The sequence below is a fragment of the Palaemon carinicauda genome, chromosome 20 (assembly GCF_036898095.1).
Source record: "Palaemon carinicauda isolate YSFRI2023 chromosome 20, ASM3689809v2, whole genome shotgun sequence".
Taxonomy (NCBI): Eukaryota; Metazoa; Arthropoda; class Malacostraca; order Decapoda; family Palaemonidae; genus Palaemon; species Palaemon carinicauda.
The window spans coordinates 121,362,292-121,382,291 of NC_090744.1; positions in this window are offsets into that span (position 1 = coordinate 121,362,292).

Genomic DNA, 20,000 nt, shown 5'->3' on the forward strand with positions numbered 1-20,000 from the left:
GAGGTTGCAGACACTACAAGAAACTACCGAGTTTCGGCAGAACGCCAATCAGTGACGTTTCCAATAGGTCACCACTACGGTACTACCCCAAATTGTAGAGAAATTATATAAGTGCAAAACAGTGATATGAAGTAGCATATTTAAGAAAGAGAGGTCCTAATGAAAATATGTATCCTTAATTGTACGCTTTTTCTTATAAAGTATAAAATTTTGAGAGTTGATGAAAGTAGAGAATAGATGAGAGGCAAAGGAGAATGATATCAGAGCAGACAGGTTTTGCATAAATTGAAAAAAGAGGCTATTGATGATGACGAGGGTAGTGCAAGTTTGTTAAAAATAACTCTCTCTCTCTCTCTCTCTCTCTCTCTCTCTCTCTCTCTCTCTCTATATATATATATATATATATATATATATATATATATATATATATATATATACGTAATTTATTCAGTTTTGATGACCTTTTTAACGTAAGTTTTTCTAGTTTAATCCAGTTTCCTTTGAGTTTCTCCCTGAACGCTGGATATGGGTCTTTTGCCTCTCATTAAAGGTTGTTAATAATTTATATTGGTACTCCGCCCATGAAGTTTGTTTCTTTTTTTTCATGTTTGTGATGGTGGTTTGGCTTCATCGTCCGTGCCACGTCATATTTTGCCCCTTTCCCGGAGTTTTCGAGGGGGCCTTGTGATATTTGTTCGGGAGTTCTGTACTCGGCTCCGCTATAGAAGGACCAGTGTGCTATATTTTTGGCAGTTTACGGCAGTGTACTTTTGGATGGAGGAGTCTTCCTTGAGCACTCCCGCATGTTGTTGCATCACTAAAGAGTGACCCTGTGTGCTCGTGCCCTTTGTCCGAAGCTGGATTGTTTGGGATCCGTTGATGGAGGATTGGACTTTGTGCCTCACCGAGGATTTCTACAGATCTTTTGTTGAAGTAGAGCATAGCATTTGCTCCTGTGGATGGCCCATAGTGCGAGCGTAATATACGCCCTTTAGTCACCTGCCTCTGCCTGAACACTGTGCCCTTGGAGTCGTGAGGAGGCCTTTTAGTGGCGAAGAAGAGTAAGCCCACTTTATTGTTATTAACATTTTTATATTTTCTTCATGTGGTGGTACAACAACCCCTTATTTAGTTAGTGTCAGTGTCTACACTTAACTAAATAGAGACGTCCTTGGATGATTTTTCGTGCGTCAATTAATGGATTCTACTTGAGTTATATGAGTTTTATATTGTTAAATGAGTATGTCTTTAGTACAATGTACTTTGTTTGTAAAAATTTAGGTTAAGTTATAGGTTAAGGTTTCCCCCCCCCCTTTTGAGTCTCCGCCTATCGTATGTTAGGGAAAGAGTGTTTTTCTTTCTTCCACTGAATACTTTCTCTTATTCCTTAGCATGTTAGTTAGGTAGGCAATTGAAGGAGTGACTGCTTTGGCATTGTGTGTGCTTGTATTTTTCTCCCCATTATTCAGTTTTCAGAGGGGTTCTTTTATTATGATAAATTTTTTATGTAATAAATTATTGTTAATCTATAGTTTCTCGTTTTGTGTATCCTCTCTGAGATTGTACTCTTTGAATGTTGTTTTTGTCAGGGATCATACCCTTTTTGTGGTACTGATCTGAAATATCAGGTCCGTAAGAACTTCAACTTCAGACCATCTTGAAGTTCATAACAAAATTTGGCGACCGTGACAGGATCCTGACTGACATTTCAACCTTTGAGAGTTTTTCTTAGAGAGGTGTGATAGGGAGAATTAGGTAGTTGGGGGGAAAATTAACCTATTTTTTTTTCTTTTGTTACTTTTGCATTGGTTTAGGAAGATGTCTTTAGTAGGGGATAAATTTGAGGAAGTGGCAGCACTATTTTTAGATAGGTCTGACTGGGAGGAGGAGATTTTTAATCTTAAGAGACGAGTTATGGTGTTTAGCAGAGCACTTGAACTTAGGATTACCAACAGAATTCAAGAAGGGTCATTTGTTGCGTGAAGTCCTTAAAGCTATTAAGAGTATTAAAGGTAACACAAAGGAAGCAGTAATGTCTGGTGATCCGGATTTTGTAAATAGCGATAGTGACGATGAGGTAGGGGATTCAGGTAGCCAGGAGGTGAGTAAATTAAGATTGAGTATCCTTGCTCAGGAGTTTAAGCTTAAGGAGATGGAATATAAAACTTTGCAATTAAGGGCGGAAGAGCGCAAAAAAGAGCGAAAATTTGAGTTGCGAATGCGTGATTTTCAAAATAATAATAATAGTAGTGGTAAACATAATGGCTATAATAATTGTTTTGACCTAATGAGTGCTTTGAAGTTAATGCCAGTATTCGATGATGAAGATGTTCCTGATTTTTTTATTTCGTTTGAACGAATAGCAAGAAAATTGTCTTGGCCCAAGGATATGTGGACCACTATGGTTCAGTGTAAATTAAAAGGGAAAGCTCAGAGAGTATATAATACTTTAAGCGAGGATTTGTCGGCGGATTATGATTCGGTCAAGGCCATTATCCTTAAGGCATATGATTTAGTTCCGGAGGCTTATCGACAGAAGTTCCGTAACCTTAAGAAAGAACCCGGTATGACTTTTGTTGAGTTTGCAAGGAGAAAGGAACAATTCCTTGATGATTGGCTTAAGTCTAAGGAGACTGACACTTTCGAGAAATTGAAAGAATTAATTTTAATCGAAGAGTTCAAAAGAATGGTAGTTAGAGAACTAAAAATTCATTTAGATGAACTTAAATTGGATTCGCTTCAAGAGATCGCTATTGCATCTGATGAGTATTCTCTTGCTCATCGTCAGGACTGTGTGAAAGAGGTTAACGGTAAGAGGTTCCCTCCTCGAGGTAATGGTTGGAGGGGGAATAATCGGAGTTAATCAGATCATGGTACTTTTATTGACAGTTCGGTAGGTGACCGAAGAAAGGGCAAGATTGAAAATGACAATAAGAGTGATGTTAACGAAACACGTAATTTTGTAAATAGCAGTAGGAACAGTAGTAGTAATGATAGTAGATCCTCTAGGTCCGATGTAGTTTGTTTTTGGTGCCACCGCCGCGGACATTTTAAGGCGGACTGTTTTGCGCGTCGTAAATTTTTAGAAAAGAATAAAGAACCCGTGACGTTGGTATCGGCGGAACAACCGCAGAAGGAGGAGTCAAAATGACTAAGATTTAAGAAGTAAATATCTGATGGTACTGTTTATGTTGATAATGCTATGCAAATGGGTCGTGGTGTGAGGATTTTGAGAGACACTGGTGCCGCTCAGTCGTTGATATTGCGGAGGTCAGTTCCCGAGGGTGTTGTGTTTAAGAATAAGAACTTTGTCTTGTTGGGTGGATTTCCTGATACGGTGGCCTCGTATCCACTAGAAGAGTTATATTTGAAGACGAAGAATTTTCAGGGTATGGTTAATTTGGCCATAGTAGATACTTTGCCTATTCCTGATATAGACATTATATTTGCCAATGATTTAGCCGCTGAAGCTGAAGGTGACGTATTGCCTATTTTGACGTTGATAGATCTGGCAGGTGACCAGATACGCATAGATGATTCGTTGAATCCTGTGTCAGTGGTTACGCGTTCTCAATCTAAAGAGGTTGACCTCGCGGAGGTAGAACTCAATGCTGAGTTAATTAATGGACAAGTGACTGACATTGTGACTGATGTTAATAATGGTAATGAGGTAAACATTGACAATTATGATAATTTATCTTTTCAGGGCCATAATAATGAATCTTTTCAGGGTATTAATTGGAATACAAAAGTTTTTAAGGAAGCCCAAGGAAATGAATTTAATCATTTGGAACTTAGTGATGGTAGTGATCTTTCTAAACCTGTATTTATGAAACAAAAAGGTTTGCTTTACCGTATGAGTAGGTCGGTTAATGCACCTGCTGACCAGGTAGAGGTAATTCGGCAGCTAGTTGTGCCGGAAAGGTATAGGAGTAAGTTGTTATATTTTAGTCATGAACATAGCCTCGCGGGTCATTTCGGGGTTAGGAAGACCTTTCAGAAATTGGCACGACATTTCTTTTGGCCCCAGATGCGTCGTGAGGTTAAGAAACATGTGTTATCTTGTAAGGTGTGTCAGATTGTAGGGAAACCGAATCTAAAGATCCCTAAAGCCCCTCTTATTCCCATTCCCTCAGTGGGTGAACCTTTCAAGGAGGTAGTTATAGATGTAGTGGGCCCTCTTCCGCGGACGCGCGGAGGTAATGAATATCTTCTAACCATGGTTGACAGGGTAACGCGTTTTCCTGAGGCTATCCCACTGAGGAGTATTCGGGGTGAGAAGGTGGTGGAAGCATTAATTGGATTTTTCACTAAATTTGGCATTCCAAAGGTTTTACAATCAGATTGTGGCACTAATTTTACAAGTAAGTTTTTTTAGAAAGAAAATGGTTGAACTTGGTGTTAATCATGTTACTTCTTCTCCTTACCATCCAGAGAGTCAGGGACAGGTGGAAAGGTTCCACCAGACTTTGAAGTCTGTATTAAAGAAGTTTTGCTACGAAACGGGTAATGAGTGGGATAAGGAGATTCCTTATGCCCTATTTGCTATACGGTCTGTACCTAATGAGTCTTTGGGTTTCTCTCCTTTCGAACTTGTATTTGCCCATAGTATACACGGTCCTCTTGACGTGGTAAGAGAACATTGGGAAGGAGAGACATCAGAAGTTAATGTTTTAGATTACGTTTCTAATTTACAGGGGAAACTGAGGAAAGCTTGGGATTTCGCTCAAAAGAATTTGCATGAAAGTCAGTCTGTGATGAAGTCTAATTATGACATAAGTACCAAGGTTCGTATCTTTAAGCCTGGAGATCGTGTGTTAGTGTTATTACCTATACCAGGTAACCCACTGAAAGCCCAGTTTTCAGGCCCATGGAGGGTGCTGAAAAAGATTAATGATGTAAATTATTTGATTGAAACTCCTGGTAGGAGACGAAATTCTCGTATTTGTCATGTAAATATGTTAAAGCCATTTATTAGTAGAGATGTAGATCAGGTAGAACCAGTAGTAGATGCAATTGCAGTAGTGTCTGTAGAAGTAGAGGAGAATCTTATGACTAACAAGAGAATGACTGTTAATCCTGATGCTCTGTCAAGTAATTCTGATATTTTAAATAACATTGATGTTAAATTTCAACATTTGAATTCTGACAGATCAGAACCTTTAATTAATATAATCTACAGGTATAAAGATTTGTTTCAGGACTCGCCAGGTAGAACAAATGTTTTGTATCACGATGTAGATGTAGGGGACGCTAAGCCCATTAAACAGTGTCCATATAGGCTTAACCCTGTCAAGAGGAAAATTGTTCAGGAAGAGGTTCGCTATATGTTAGACCATGATTTAATTAAACCAAGTTGTAGTCCATGGAGTTCTCCTGTCGTGTTGGTTAAGAAGGAGGGAGGCCAACACCGACTTTGCTTTGATTACAGGAAGGTTAATGAGATGACGAAGACAGATTCATTTCCTTTGCCGAGGGTGGAAGATTGTATAGACAGAATCGGATCTGCCAAGTTTATTACAAAGCTGGATTTGCTGAAAGGGTATTGGCAGGTTGGTCTTTCCCCTCGTGCGAAGGAAATCTCTGCTTTTGTTACAGGTGATGGTTTGTATGAATGCCAAGTCATGCCCTTCGGAATGAAGAATGCGGCTGCCACCTTCCAAAGACTGATGAATCGGATCACTCAGGATTTGGAAGGGTGCGTTGTATACATTGATGATTTTGTAATATATAGTACTGATTGGGAGTCTCATTTGGTAAGACTTGAAGCTTTGTTTAAGGCTTTGAGGAAAGCCGGTTTGGTAATTAACTTGAAGAAGAGAGATTTTGCTCAGGCCACAGTTTTATACCTGGGACATGAGGTAGGCCTAGGCAAAGTTGCTCCTAAGAAAGCTAATGTAGAGGCTGTAGCTAGCTTTCCTGCTCCTCAAAATAGGAGAGGGGTTAGGAGGTTCCTAGGAATGGTCGGATACTACAGGAGGTTTATAAAGAACTTCTCTGATATCGCAACTTCTTTAACAAATTTATTAAAGAAGGGAGTAAGGTTTGTATGGTCCAAGGAGTGCCAAGAAGCCTTTGAAAAGTTAAAGGCAGTCTTGACTAATTATCCTTTACTACAATCTCCAAATTTTAATCTCCCTTTTAGATTAGCGACAGATGCGAGTGACGTGGGACTTGGAGCAGTTCTCCTCCAGGAGGATGATGCAGGGATGGTACACCCCGTCGCTTACTTTTCAAGGAAGTTATCGCCGGCAGAGACGAGATATTCAACTATTGAAAAAGAAGCCTTATGTTTAATAAAAGCTATAACTTATTTTTCAGTTTATTTGAGTTCATCACTTCATCCTAGTTTGGTATACACAGACCATAATCCTCTAGTATTTATCCAACGGTTTAAGGACAAAAATATGAGGCTGCTTAGGTGGAGTCTCTTTTTGCAGGAATATGACCTTCAAATTAGGCATGTAGCAGGGAAGGATAATGTTATACCAGATGTTTTATCTAGGTCTTTTTAGGAGTAGGGAGTAGGCTGTAGTTTGGTCTATAGGTTATGTATTAATGACTTTTTCCTTTCCAGGTTTTAGTTTAATTTCTCTTGTTTGCTCTGTATTAGTTATTGGATTTAATTCTAGTATTTAAAGTAACTAATTCGAGTATTTTGAAATAAGTAATTTAAGTTTTGCAATTCCTTTTAATTTTGACCTTTGAGAAAAAAAAATAATAATTTTTTTTTCTTTTTGGTGGAGAGGTATTATAAATTAACGTAATTTATTCAGTTTTGATGACCTTTTTAACGTAAGTTTTTCTAGTTTAATCCAGTTTCCTTTGAGTTTCTCCCTGAACGCTGGATATGGGTCTTTTGCCTCTCATTAAAGGTTGTTAATAATTTATATTGGTACTCCGCCCATGAAGTTTGTTTCTTTTTTTTCATGTTTGTGATGGTGGTTTGGCTTCATCGTCCGTGCCACGTCATATTTTGCCCCTTTCCCGGAGTTTTCGAGGGGGCCTTGTGATATTTGTTCGGGAGTTCTGTACTCGGCTCCGCTATAGAAGGACCAGTGTGCTATATTTTTGGCAGTTTACGGCAGTGTACTTTTGGATGGAGGAGTCTTCCTTGAGCACTCCCGCATGTTGTTGCATCACTAAAGAGTGACCCTGTGTGCTCGTGCCCTTTGTCCGAAGCTGGATTGTTTGGGATCCGTTGATGGAGGATTGGACTTTGTGCCTCACCGAGGATTTCTACAGATCTTTTGTTGAAGTAGAGCATAGCATTTGCTCCTGTGGATGGCCCATAGTGCGAGCGTAATATACGCCCTTTAGTCACCTGCCTCTGCCTGAACACTGTGCCCTTGGAGTCGTGAGGAGGCCTTTTAGTGGCGAAGAAGAGTAAGCCCACTTTATTGTTATTAACATTTTTATATTTTCTTCATGTGGTGGTACAGCAACCCCTTATTTAGTTAGTGTCAGTGTCTACACTTAACTAAATAGAGACGTCCTTGGATGATTTTTCGTGCGTCAATTAATGGATTCTACTTGAGTTATATGAGTTTTATATTGTTAAATGAGTATGTCTTTAGTACAATGTACTTTGTTTGTAAAAATTTAGGTTAAGTTATAGGTTAAGGTTCCCCCCCCCCCCTTTTGAGTCTCCGCCTATCGTATGTTAGGGAAAGAGTGTTTTTCTTTCTTCCACTGAATACTTTCTCTTATTCCTTAGCATGTTAGTTAGGTAGGCAATTGAAGGAGTGACTGCTTTGGCATTGTGTGTGCTTGTATTTTTCTCCCCATTATTCAGTTTTCAGAGGGGTTCTTTTATTATAATAAATTTTTGATGTAATAAATTATTGTTAATCTATAGTTTCTCGTTTTGTGTATTCTCTCTGAGATTGTACTCTTTGAGTGTTGTTTTTGTCAGGGATCATACCCTATTTGTGGTACTGATCTGAAATATCAGGTCCGTAAGAACTTCAACTTCAGACCATCTTGAAGTTCATAACAATATATATATATATATATATATATATATATATATATATATATATATATATATATATATATATATATATATGTGTGTGTGTGTGTGTGTGTTTGTGTGTGTGTGTGGCCTGGCAGCATCCAAGATAGAAAAAAAAAACAATAGTTGAGAAAGTGAGAAGGCAGCCATGAATATCCTACAACAGACATGTCCATCGGCAGGAAATTGTTGTCTCTCCCGTTGCTTCAGCAATCTGAAATTTGCAGCTGTGCGGTTTTGGGTTGACGAATTTCCTCAGATGCAGGATTCTCTGTTTAGTTTTCGTGGGTGCCTGACTTCACAGTGCATTTCGCTATTTAGCTTTTTCGTGGGAGTAGAGGGAGGGTGCCTTGATTGTCTTAGTTACAGTATTTGTTACTCTTTAAGTAATATATATATATATATATATATATATATATATATATATATTTATATATATATATATATTTATATATATACATGTGTATATGTATATATATACATACATACATAATATATATAGATATATGTATATACATGTATGTATGTATGTATATATATATATATATATATATATATATATATATATATATATATAAACACACACATATATATATGTATATATATATGTATATATATACATACATACATAATATATATTGATATATGTATATACATGTATGTATGTATGTATGTAATATATATATATATATATATATATATATATATATATATATATATATATATATATATATATATATATATATATAACACAGACACACACACACGTATTAGTAGTGAGGGTAGTAACCTCCCTTTTATCATACTTCATGGATGGTGGGGAGGGAGTGAAGAAGGATTTTGAGGAACCTGTTATGGAGAGAAGATCAAGGAGGCAGAGAACTAAATGGCGAGATAAGGTGAAGGATGATATGGAAAGAAGAGGTTTGGTGAAAGAGGATACCTTTGATAGAAGGCATTCAATAGGGCGCTTCAAGCCACCGACCTCTCAATATAAGGATAATATGAAGAAGAAGAAGATTCTCCCACTGTTTTTGGAAATGGAATCTTATATTCAAAAGAAAACATTACCCTTTTTTTTTAACTGGGAAGCGATTAGAAATTAAGATGAATTATCACTTCTTATTCAGGACTTGGATCAAAGGTCATTAGGTTTTTATTGATAACTAAGACATCTTTTTAACTACTTGAAATTCAGATTTGAAAACTGTGCCGAGATCAATTTTGCTAGTAAAGTTATCCTAGTTTTTGGCACACACACACTATATATATATATATATATATATATATATATATATATATATATATATATATATATATATACATACATACATACCCAAACACGTACACGCTTAAATTAAAACTGATTATAAAAGGAGCATTTTTTTTAAAATCATCATCATCATCACCATCTCTCTCTCTCTCTCTCTCTCTCTCTCTCTCTCTCTCTCTCTCTCTCTCTCTCTCTCAACGCAGGCTTATGTACTTCTTCCATTTGACATTGCAATGCCCCCCCCCCTGTATATGCGGACCTAATCTGTTATGATGGTGGCGCCAACATGGCTCATGCACTTCCTGTACATCATGAAATTTAATAGCATTTTTTTGGCATGAGAAGGAGCTCACTTCTACCATAATATTATACGTTCTAAGATTCACATTGCGTCTTGGAATCACGTAATACAGATAAAAGGAGCGAATTATATCTCGTCAAAAATTTCATGATGGATTAATCCGTCTGTCGTGTTTAGCGAGTCACGATTTTAAGAACATTTATGTAAACAAAGAAGAAAAGAATTAATTATCGGTGAAGAGGTAATGTAACTTTTAATTCTACGTTAATTATTATCATCATACAGGCATTATCTTATGATAGTGTAGTATATTTTAATTCTGTTTTACTTATTAATTAGTAGTGTTTTTAAGCATATTATTGGTTATCAGTATACACGAGTTATAAATGTATAATCGCTTGAAATTGTTTTCAACACAATTTGGTTTAATCAATGCAAGTTTTGATTATTTTCAAAAATACTTTTGCTATTTAATTTTTGTGTGATTCTGTGTATCAAAGAGCCTTTTTTATAGTTTTACCATTTTGCTTAATTAATAGAATTCTTAACTTACCCTAAATATTTTCCTATTTAAAAACAAATCTAAATCTTTCTATTATATAAGATTTATTCAAAGTTTTGATTAATTTCATATATACTTCATATTTCTCTCTCGTGTAATTTTGTGTAATAAAGGACCCATTTTCCTAATAAATTAAATATCTTAAACATTTTTCTAATCTAAAAATCTAAATCTTTTCATAAAATGATAAAAAAAAAAATTGTCATTATTGTTGTTGGTAAAGTAAAAGTTAAATAAATATATTCATCTGACAAGATTATCTTGTTTTGTTCGTTTGAAATAGAATTAACATTCGAGTTGAACTTTTCATGTTTTTATATAAATCAGAATTATTTCTAATAGAGAATTATCGCGTTTAGAATTCACTATAAATTTTACATGGAAATTGCTTCGTGGAATACCAGGATTAATATTTAAGTTGGAGTGGGAGAAGGAGTTGGAGTGGGAGAGGGAGTTGGAGTTGGAGAGGGAGTTGGAGTTAAAGTGGGAGAGGGAGTGAGGGGTGAGAGTGAGAGTTGGAGTGGGAGAGGGAGTGAGAGTGGGAGTTGGAGTGGAGAGGGAATTGGAGTTGAAGAAAGAGTTGGAGTAGGAGAGGGAGTTAGAGTGTGAGTTGGAGGGGAGAGGGAATTGGAGTTGGAGTGGAAGTCATCGCCACCTATGAAATAAGAAAGTTAAAACCGTATGAATATTTAGAAAGTCATGTTGGCACATAATTTAATATTTGCCATAGGTATGATGGAAAATAAACCCATTTATTATTTCGAAAACGTATGATATTAAAAATTTGATTTTATTCATTATTTAGTTTTCAGTTATAATGTGATGGAAGATACTTTAAGAGAGGAACTTATTTTGTTAATACGAGATCTCATTCGAATGGTACAATTATAAGTCATGTTTTTCTAGATTAAAGAAGAGAAACTAATTTTATAATTAATGGGATATTCTGATACATCGGTTACATCAGACGAACTCACTCTCTCTCTCTCTCTCTCTCTCTCTCTCTCTCTCTCTCTCTCTCTCTCTCTCTCTCTCTCTCTCTCTCTCTCTCTCTCTCTCTCTCAAAATAGAAATGAGAAAATTAGTGTGTTTATTTCGTTTGAAGACCACACACGCTCATCTCTCAACTCTTTCTAAACTACATAAATATTATATTCGGTTTCCTTGATAACATAGCTCAATTGGTAGAGTCCTCGCAGGCCTGGTTTCGACGAAGAGGCATAGGTTCGAATCTCTGCCCAGCCAGAAGCTGTTATCGTAAATGAATTCCTGTGAATATACATTCCCAAAGGTAGAATTCGATATTAAATGCCATTGTGATAGGTATTTACATATAGGCTACATATATATGTGCATATATATATATATATATATATATATATATATATATAAATTTCTTTATATATATACATATATATATATATATATACATATATATATATATATATATATATATATATATATATATATATATATATATATATATACACATACATATACTGTATATATATATATATATATATATATATATATATATATATATATATATATATATATATATCTATATATCTATATATATATATATATATATATATATATATATAATGTTCATACCTGTTTGTCTATTAGTGTTCATGGCTGCTTTTTTCTGTACTGAATTTATTATTCTATATCTTTTGAGGTCTTTTTTAGACAAATAATAACCATTGACTTCCAAATACTTATTTCTTTATTTTGAATATTCAATTTCACAAAATACTTTTAAATACATAGAAGTATGGAAACCATGTTTAATTTTCCAATGGGTAATGAAGTGTACGTATATGTTTGAATGTAGAATTGATTATATATGAGAGAGAGAGAGAGAGAGAGAGAGAGAGGAGAGAGAGAGAGAGAGAGAGAGAGAGAGAGAGAGAGAGAGAGAGAGAGAGAGAAAAAAAAAAAACTACCTTTTGTTCTATTTAGAAAAGCGAACTCTCAGGGTTCAGGTGGGGGAAACGAAGAATGGAAGTAAGAATCTTGGATTTGTTGTCTGTGTGTATCAGTGGCTGAGAAGAAACAGGACAATTGCGCCACTATTTACTGCCTTTGCTGCCTCCGCATCTCGCCTCTTCCCTCTGCTGCAATGAGACCATTTCTTTTCATGAGATTCTTTTGTGCAATTTCTGCCGTTATTGATTGTTTTGGATATTATTGCTGCCTTTGCGTTGTCCTCTTTTTTAGCGTGTTTTTTTTTATCAAATAAGTGAAAGGATAATGAAAGAAAGGTATAGATAAATAGAAAGTTATTTGCTTGTTTTTCTTATTTTGGCAGTGTCCAATATAGAATAGAGATGTAGTCAAGTAACATTGTTTTGAACATTACATGTCATGCTCACCATTAGGTATACGAGTTTAGTCTTTAGCCCAATGTATTAATAAAATGTTGTTTATTTTAAATTGTCGAAATCGTTAAAGATATCACGCCTACATGCATTTTTCAAAGGTGCGTACGGAATAGAAACAATACATGATATCAAATTATTTATCTGTAACTACATTTCAAGATTCGCGTTTTCGTGGTGTCACCAACTGGGATTATCCCCAGATCAAGACGAAGTTAAACGAAATTCTTGGATTTCCATTCTGAGAATTCTTGGGTCAACTTTCAAGTGGTTCGCCAAGTTTGAGGTACTTCAATATAGGCAAAGCTGTTTGTGTATTTATGTGGGGAAATGAACGTGGGAAAGTAAACGTACCACAAGAGTTCTGTATGGTTAGGGCAAAGTGAAGAGATCCGGTTAGGGTATGTGTGATCTTGTTTACGGTGTAGGGACACAATGGGGAAAAAAAGTTGAGGTATTGGGTTATGCAACGTGACGTGTCCTTTTCTCTATTGTCTATCGTTTATTTAAAGTAGATTTTATGGAACACTATAATTAACTCATATCCACAAACACTCGAACTTTATGTATGTATATATATATTTTTATATATATGTATATATATACATACATATATATATATATATATATATATATATATATATATATATATATATATGTATATATATGTATATACATACATATATATATATATATATATATATATATATATATATATATTTAATTATTTATATGTATGTATATATATATATATATATATATATATATATATATATATATATATATGTGTGTGTGTGTGTGTGTGTATGTTTCGATTTCCCCATGCTTATGCATATATACAAATATGAAACTTATGTAGATGTATATTATACACATGTAAAAAGATCTGTATTGTGTATTTATTGACTTCAGGCAAGCGTTTGACTCCATATGGAGGGAAGGAATGATTAGGATTTTGAAGGAATGGGGATTAGAACCAAAAATAGTGGAAACCATCAGGAGATTGTATGAAAAGACATCGGCTAGAGTAAGAAAAGGAAAGTGTTTGACAGAAGAGTTCATAACCACTGGTGGGGTTATACAGGGTTGCCCACTATCACCACACCTCTTCAACCTATACTTGGAATGGGTTATGAGAATTGGCACTTGGAGATTATGAGGGTGGCATAGATATAGGAGGGACAAAAATATCTAACATGAGGTATGCAGATGACATAGTGCTTTTAGCAAAAACTAAGGAGGAACTTCAGAGAGTGTTGAGAATGGTGGAGGAACAGTGCAGTAGGTATGAATTAGTGATAAATAGAGAGAAAACCAAAAGTATAAAAATTGGACGCCAGAGAGAGGCCTTAGAAATACAGCTATCAGAGGGAGAAGTGGAACAAGTCAATGAGTTTAAATATTTGGGATTGTTTTTCACAGCAGACGGAAAGATGGAAAGAACAATTCAAGACCGAATCTCAAGTGGCATTCCTTGGTCCTAATCATTAAAGGAAAAATTAAAAGAATCATTTGGAGTTAGTACTTTAAGAGTCACATTATGTCGCAGATAAGACTAACTTTGATCCAGTATTTACATCTTGCTTTTCGTGGTTATATATATATATATATATATATATATATATATATATATATATATATATATATATATATATATATGTGTGTGTGTGTGTGTGTATGTATAAACACACATACACACACACATATATATATTATATATTGTGTATGTATAAACATATATATATGTATGTATGTATGTATGTATAAAAATATATACATACATATTGATTCCATTCTTACGTACTACTACCACTATTACTTCAACTGTGACACTGACATACTTAAGGGTTTCGCCCAGACCAAAGGGCTCATCAGGCGGGTTTTGCCAACTTATATATATATATATATATATATATATATATATATATATATATATATATATGTGTGTGTGTGTGTGTGTGTGTGTATGTATAAACACACACACACACACACACATATATATATATATATATATATATATATATATATATATATGTATGTATATATATTATATATATGTGTGTATGTATAAACATATATATATATATATATATATGTATGTATGTATGTATAAAAATATATACATACATGTTGATTCCATTCTTACGTACTACTACCACTATTACTTCAACTGTGACACTGACATACTTAAGGGTTTCGCCCAGACCAAATGGCTCATCAGGCGGGTTTTGCCAACTTCTATATTTGCAGGCTTGGTTCCCACGACCCTTTCCTAAAGCCCAGCATCCTTAGGCCAGGCATTTAAGCCTCTCAATATAAGGCCAGGCTTTTAGCCATTCATTATAGGGCCAGCCATTTAGGCCATTCATTATAAGGCCAGGGTTTTAAATCATTCATTCTAAGGCCCGGCAATTAAGCCTTGCATTATAGGGACAGGCATTTAAGCCATTTATTATAAGGCCAGACATTTAAGCCATTCATTTTCAGGCTAGGCATTTAAGCCACTCGTCTTTTGGCCAGGCATTTAACCTTCCATCCTAAGGCCAGGCTTTTAAATCATTCATCCAAAGGCCAGGCATTTAAGCCTTGCATTATAGGGCCAAGCATTTAAGCCATTCATTATAAGGCCAGACATTTAAGCCATTCATTTTCAGGCTAGGCATTTAAGCCACTCGTCCTCTGGCTAGGCATTTAACCTTCCATCCTAAGGCCAGGCATTTAAGCCAAACATTATAAGGCTAGGCATTTAAGCCTTTCATCCTAAGGCCAGGCATCTAAGCATTTCGTTATAAGGCTAGGCATTTAAGCCATTCAAACTAAGGCCAATCATTTAAGCCAATCATTATAAGGCCAGGCATTTAAACCATTAGTCCTAAGGCCAGTCTTTTAGGCTATTCATTATAAGGCCAGGCATTTAAGCCATTCATTTAAAGGCCAGACTTTTAGCCATTAATTTTAAGGCCAGGCATTTATGCCATTCATCCTAAGGCTAGGCTTTCAGGCCATTAATTATAAGGCCAGGCATTTAATGCATTCATCCCAAGGCCAGGCATTTAAGCCATTCATTATAAGGCTAGGCATTTAACCCTTTCATCCTAAGGCTAGGCATTTAAGCCTTTTAGCCTAAGGCCAGGCTTTTAAATCATTCATCCTATGGGCAGGCATTTAAGCCATTCATTATGAGACTAGGCATTTAAGCCATTCATCCTAAGGCCAGACATTTAAGCCAATCATTTTATGGCCAAGCATTTAAGCCATTCATCCTAAGGCCAGGCATTTAAGCCATTCATTACAAAGCTAGTCATTTAAGCCTTTCATCCTAAGACCAGATGTTTAAGTCATTCATTATAAGGCTAGGCATTTAAGCCATTTATCATTAGGCCAGGCATTTAAGCCATTGATTTTTAGGCTCTGCAGTTAAGCCAAACATCATTAGGCTTGGCAAAGGCAAGCATAATTGTGCCAGGCATTTAAGCTAAGCATCCTTATGCCAGGCATTTAAGGCAAGCTTCTTTATGCCAGGTATCCAAGCCAAGTATGTTTTTGCAATACAGTTAACTCAAGCATTATCTGGCCAGGCAGTTAAGACAAGCATTCCTATGCCAGGTAGGGAAGCCGTCCCTCCTTAGGCCAGGTAGTTAAGCCAAACATTCATAGGCCAGTCAGTTAAGCCAAACATCCTTAGCTGAGGCAGTTACTCAAAACTTCCTTAGGCATGGCCTCTAAGCCATAGTTCCTAAGGCAAGGCATTTAAGCCATACAACCTTAGCCAAGGCAGTTAAGCCTCACACCCCTATACAAATCAGGTAAGCCAAACATCCCTAGTCCAGGCGTTCATGCCAAACATTTTAAGTCCAGTCACCTAGGCCCTTCTTTTCAGGCCAGCCAGTTAAGCGTTTCGGTTTTTTCCGGACAGTTCAGCCACACATAGACCAGGTAGTTAAGCCAAACCTTCTTAGATAAGGCAGGTCAGCCAAACATCCTTAGGCCAGGCAGTTAAGCCATACACCCTCAGACAAAGTAGTTAAGCCAAACATCCTTAGCCCTGTCAGTTGAGCCAAACATCCTTGGCCAAGGCAGTTAAGCTAAGCACCATTAGGCCAGGCAGTTAAGCCAAGCATTATTAGGCCAGGCAGTTAAGCCAAGCATCATTAGGCCAGGCAGTTAAGCCAAGCATCTTTAGGCCAGGCAGTTAAGCCAAGCATCATTAGGACAGGCAGTTTGGCCAAAAATCACTAGGCCAGGCAGTTAAGCCAAATATCACTAGGCTAGGCAGTTAAGCCAAGCATCATTAGGCCAGGCAGATAAGCCAAGCATCATTAGGCCTTTCAGTTAAGCCAAGAATCATTTTACCAGGCAGTTAAGCCAAGCATTATAAGGCCAGGCAGTTAAGCCAAGCATCATTAGGCCAGGCAGTTAAGCCAAAAATCACTAGGCCAGGCAGTTAAGCCAAGCATCATTTTGCCAGGCAGTTAAGCCAAGCATTATTAGGCCAGACAGTTAAGCCAAGCATCATTATGCCAGGCAGTTTAGTCAACCCTCATCAGGCCAGGCAGTTAAGCCAAGCATCATTAGGCCTTGCAGTTAAGCCAAACATCCTTAGGATAGGCAGTTATGCCAAGCATTATTAGGCCAGGCAGTTAAGCCAAGCATCATTAGATCGGTCAGTTAAGCCAAAAATCACTAGGCCAGGCAGTTAAGCCAAGCATCATTATGCCAGGCAGGTAAGCCAAGCATCATCAGGCTAGCCAGTTAAGCCTAGAATCCTTAAACATAAAAAAAGAAAGAAAAAAAATAGGACAGGAAGTTTAGACAAGCATCATTAGCCTAGGCAGTTAAGCCTGGCATCCTTAAACCTGAAAAAAAAAAAAATTCAGACAGTTAAGACAAGCATCATTAGCCTATACAGTTAAGCCTGGCATCCTTAAACCTTAAAAAAAATAGGTCAGGCAGTTAAAACAAGCATCATTAGCCTAGGCAGTTAAGCCTGACATCCTAAAAAAAAAAAAAAAAAGAAAGAAATAGGCCTGGCAGTTAAGACAAGCATCATTAGCCTAGGCAGTTAAGCCTAGCATCCTTAAACCTAAGAAAAAAAAAAAATAGGCCAGGCAGTTAAGACAAGCATCATTAGCCTAGGCAGTTGAGCCTAGCATCCTTAAACCTAAAAAAAAAAAAAAACATAGGCCAGGCAGTTAAGACAAGCATCATTAGCCTAGGCAGTTGAGCCTAGCATCCTTAAAACTAAAAAAAAAAAAAATATGCCAGGCAGTTTAGGCAAGCATAATGGCAGTTAAGCCAAGCATCATTAGCCTAGGCAGTTAAGCCTGATATCCTTAAACCTAAAAAAAAAAAAATTATAAAATAATATTCCTTTCACAAAAATAATAATACCGGTATATTCCTTTTATAAAATAAGCGGCGTCGCTATGAAATAAAACCATTTTTCCTTTCACAAAATAACTTAAGAAGATATTCCTTTCACAAAATAAAAATAAATTAATATTCCCTTAAAGAATATTCTTATCACTAAAATTTTGTTTTTTTTAATTTTTAATTTTTTTCTTTGGTTTTTTATTTTTTATTTTTTATTTGGTTTTTTATTTTATATTTTTTTTCGTTTTTTTTTTCATTTTTTATTTGCTTTCTTTCTGGCTTCTTAATTATTTTGGATTTTTTCCTCCTGAGTTCGTTCGTTATGAACCTTATTTTCGCTTGTTTCCAAAACCGGAACTACGGGACCAAGGGGGGCCCAAGAGAACTTGACCCGTTTTGGTTTCTTCTTCTTTGGTTTCCTTACCAAAAGTTTCCTTTTAGGTCCTTCTCCTTCTTGTTTTTCTTCCTTCACAACGACTACTGTCTTGTCATCTTCTGCTGCAGCTTCACACCTTTCAATGTCACCCATTCCTTCATCTTTTATAACGTTTTCCAAATCTCTCTTCTGAAGTTCCTTCTTCAGTGAAGAGATGACATCCTTCGCTGCGGATAATTCTTTCTTCATTTGATCTTCTACGTTAGTCATTCGAACAATCTTACCGTTCAAATTTTTTTCTCGTTTAACTTTGTTCTCCAGGTGTTCTCGAAGACCTTCGTTCTTCTTTGTGACTGTGAACACTGCCTCCTTCAGCTCATGATTTTTTACTAGAGCTTTAGAAATCTCCCCCTGCAGCTCTTCTACTAGCCTTTGGTGTCCTTGGCTTCTTTTCTGATCATTAGCACGATCCTCCATCAGCTCTTTTTCTAGTTTGATTTTCTCTAGAGCCAATTCTTCTTTAAGGAAGCTTTGTTCCTTATTGGATATTTTGAGAACTTCATTCTCTGCCAGAAGGATCGATTTCAGCTCGTCATGAGCCTCGATTTCCTTCTTGGCCTTTTCCAGTTCCTCATTCAACTGAACTATTTTCATTGTGTTTTCTTCATCCAAAGTCACTTTATCTTCAAGCTCTTGTTTCAGAGCTTCCTTCTCTCTCACAAGTGCTGATTCCATCTGATTTTGGACATCATTTTTCTCCTGAGCCATTTTCAGCTCCACTTTCAACTCTTGGATTGATTGATAGTAATCAACAAGTTGATTTTCATGTGCTTCAATTACAGCTTGTTTATTGGCAAGTTCATTAGCCATGGTCTCATTCTTTCGCCTGAGATCTTCAATCTCGTTGTCTCCGTCAGTCTGAACTGTTACATCTGTGTTAGAGATGGGTCCAGGCTCTACCTGAACTTCTACCTCTCGGTTAGAGATAAGATGTTCAGTCTGTACCTTAGAGGTAAGAAGTCCAGGGTGTACCTGAACTTGTACATCTCTATTAGAGATAACACTCCTTGCGCCTCCTGGCAGCAGCAGCTGTTCCTCCTCGCCGGAAAGCAAAGGATCTTTCCTACTGATGACAGCTTCCGTCTCCTCAGAACCTCCGTCGAGTTCCTCCTGGTCCAAGACAGGCTCGAGTTCCTGACTCTTTTCCTCCTCGGCCCAGAATTTCCTCATCAGAAGACCACCTCCCAAAATGAGGCGTAGTCCTTCCAGTTCCATCAACCGGGGTTGCTGGTCCTGAAACCCGTCTTCGGAAGAGGGACCTCCAAGTAGATATTTCTTCCCGTACTCGCTGATAGCTTTCAATGCGTTGTTTGTGAACATCGTTGTAAAACTCAGAATGCAGATCACTTGACTTTGATCAGGTATAATTTGAAGAAATCGAGGTAGGTCCTCGCAGAAATATCAACTCCGAGATTGAAGGAATTTTGAAGACTGGAGACGTCTTCGTTGGCTTCGATCTCGTCTCCTGAAACTGATTCCGATTATAATTTGAATGAGAGCTAGACTTTGAAGATATCTTCGTTCGCTTTGGGAAAATCTTCACTCGGTCTTCACCGAAACTTACTTTCTGCTCCTGAAGAAGACAAGTTTGTCTCAATGAATATTCCTTTAGTAATTTCATTTCCCCGAAGGAAATATATAGAAAGATGGATACATA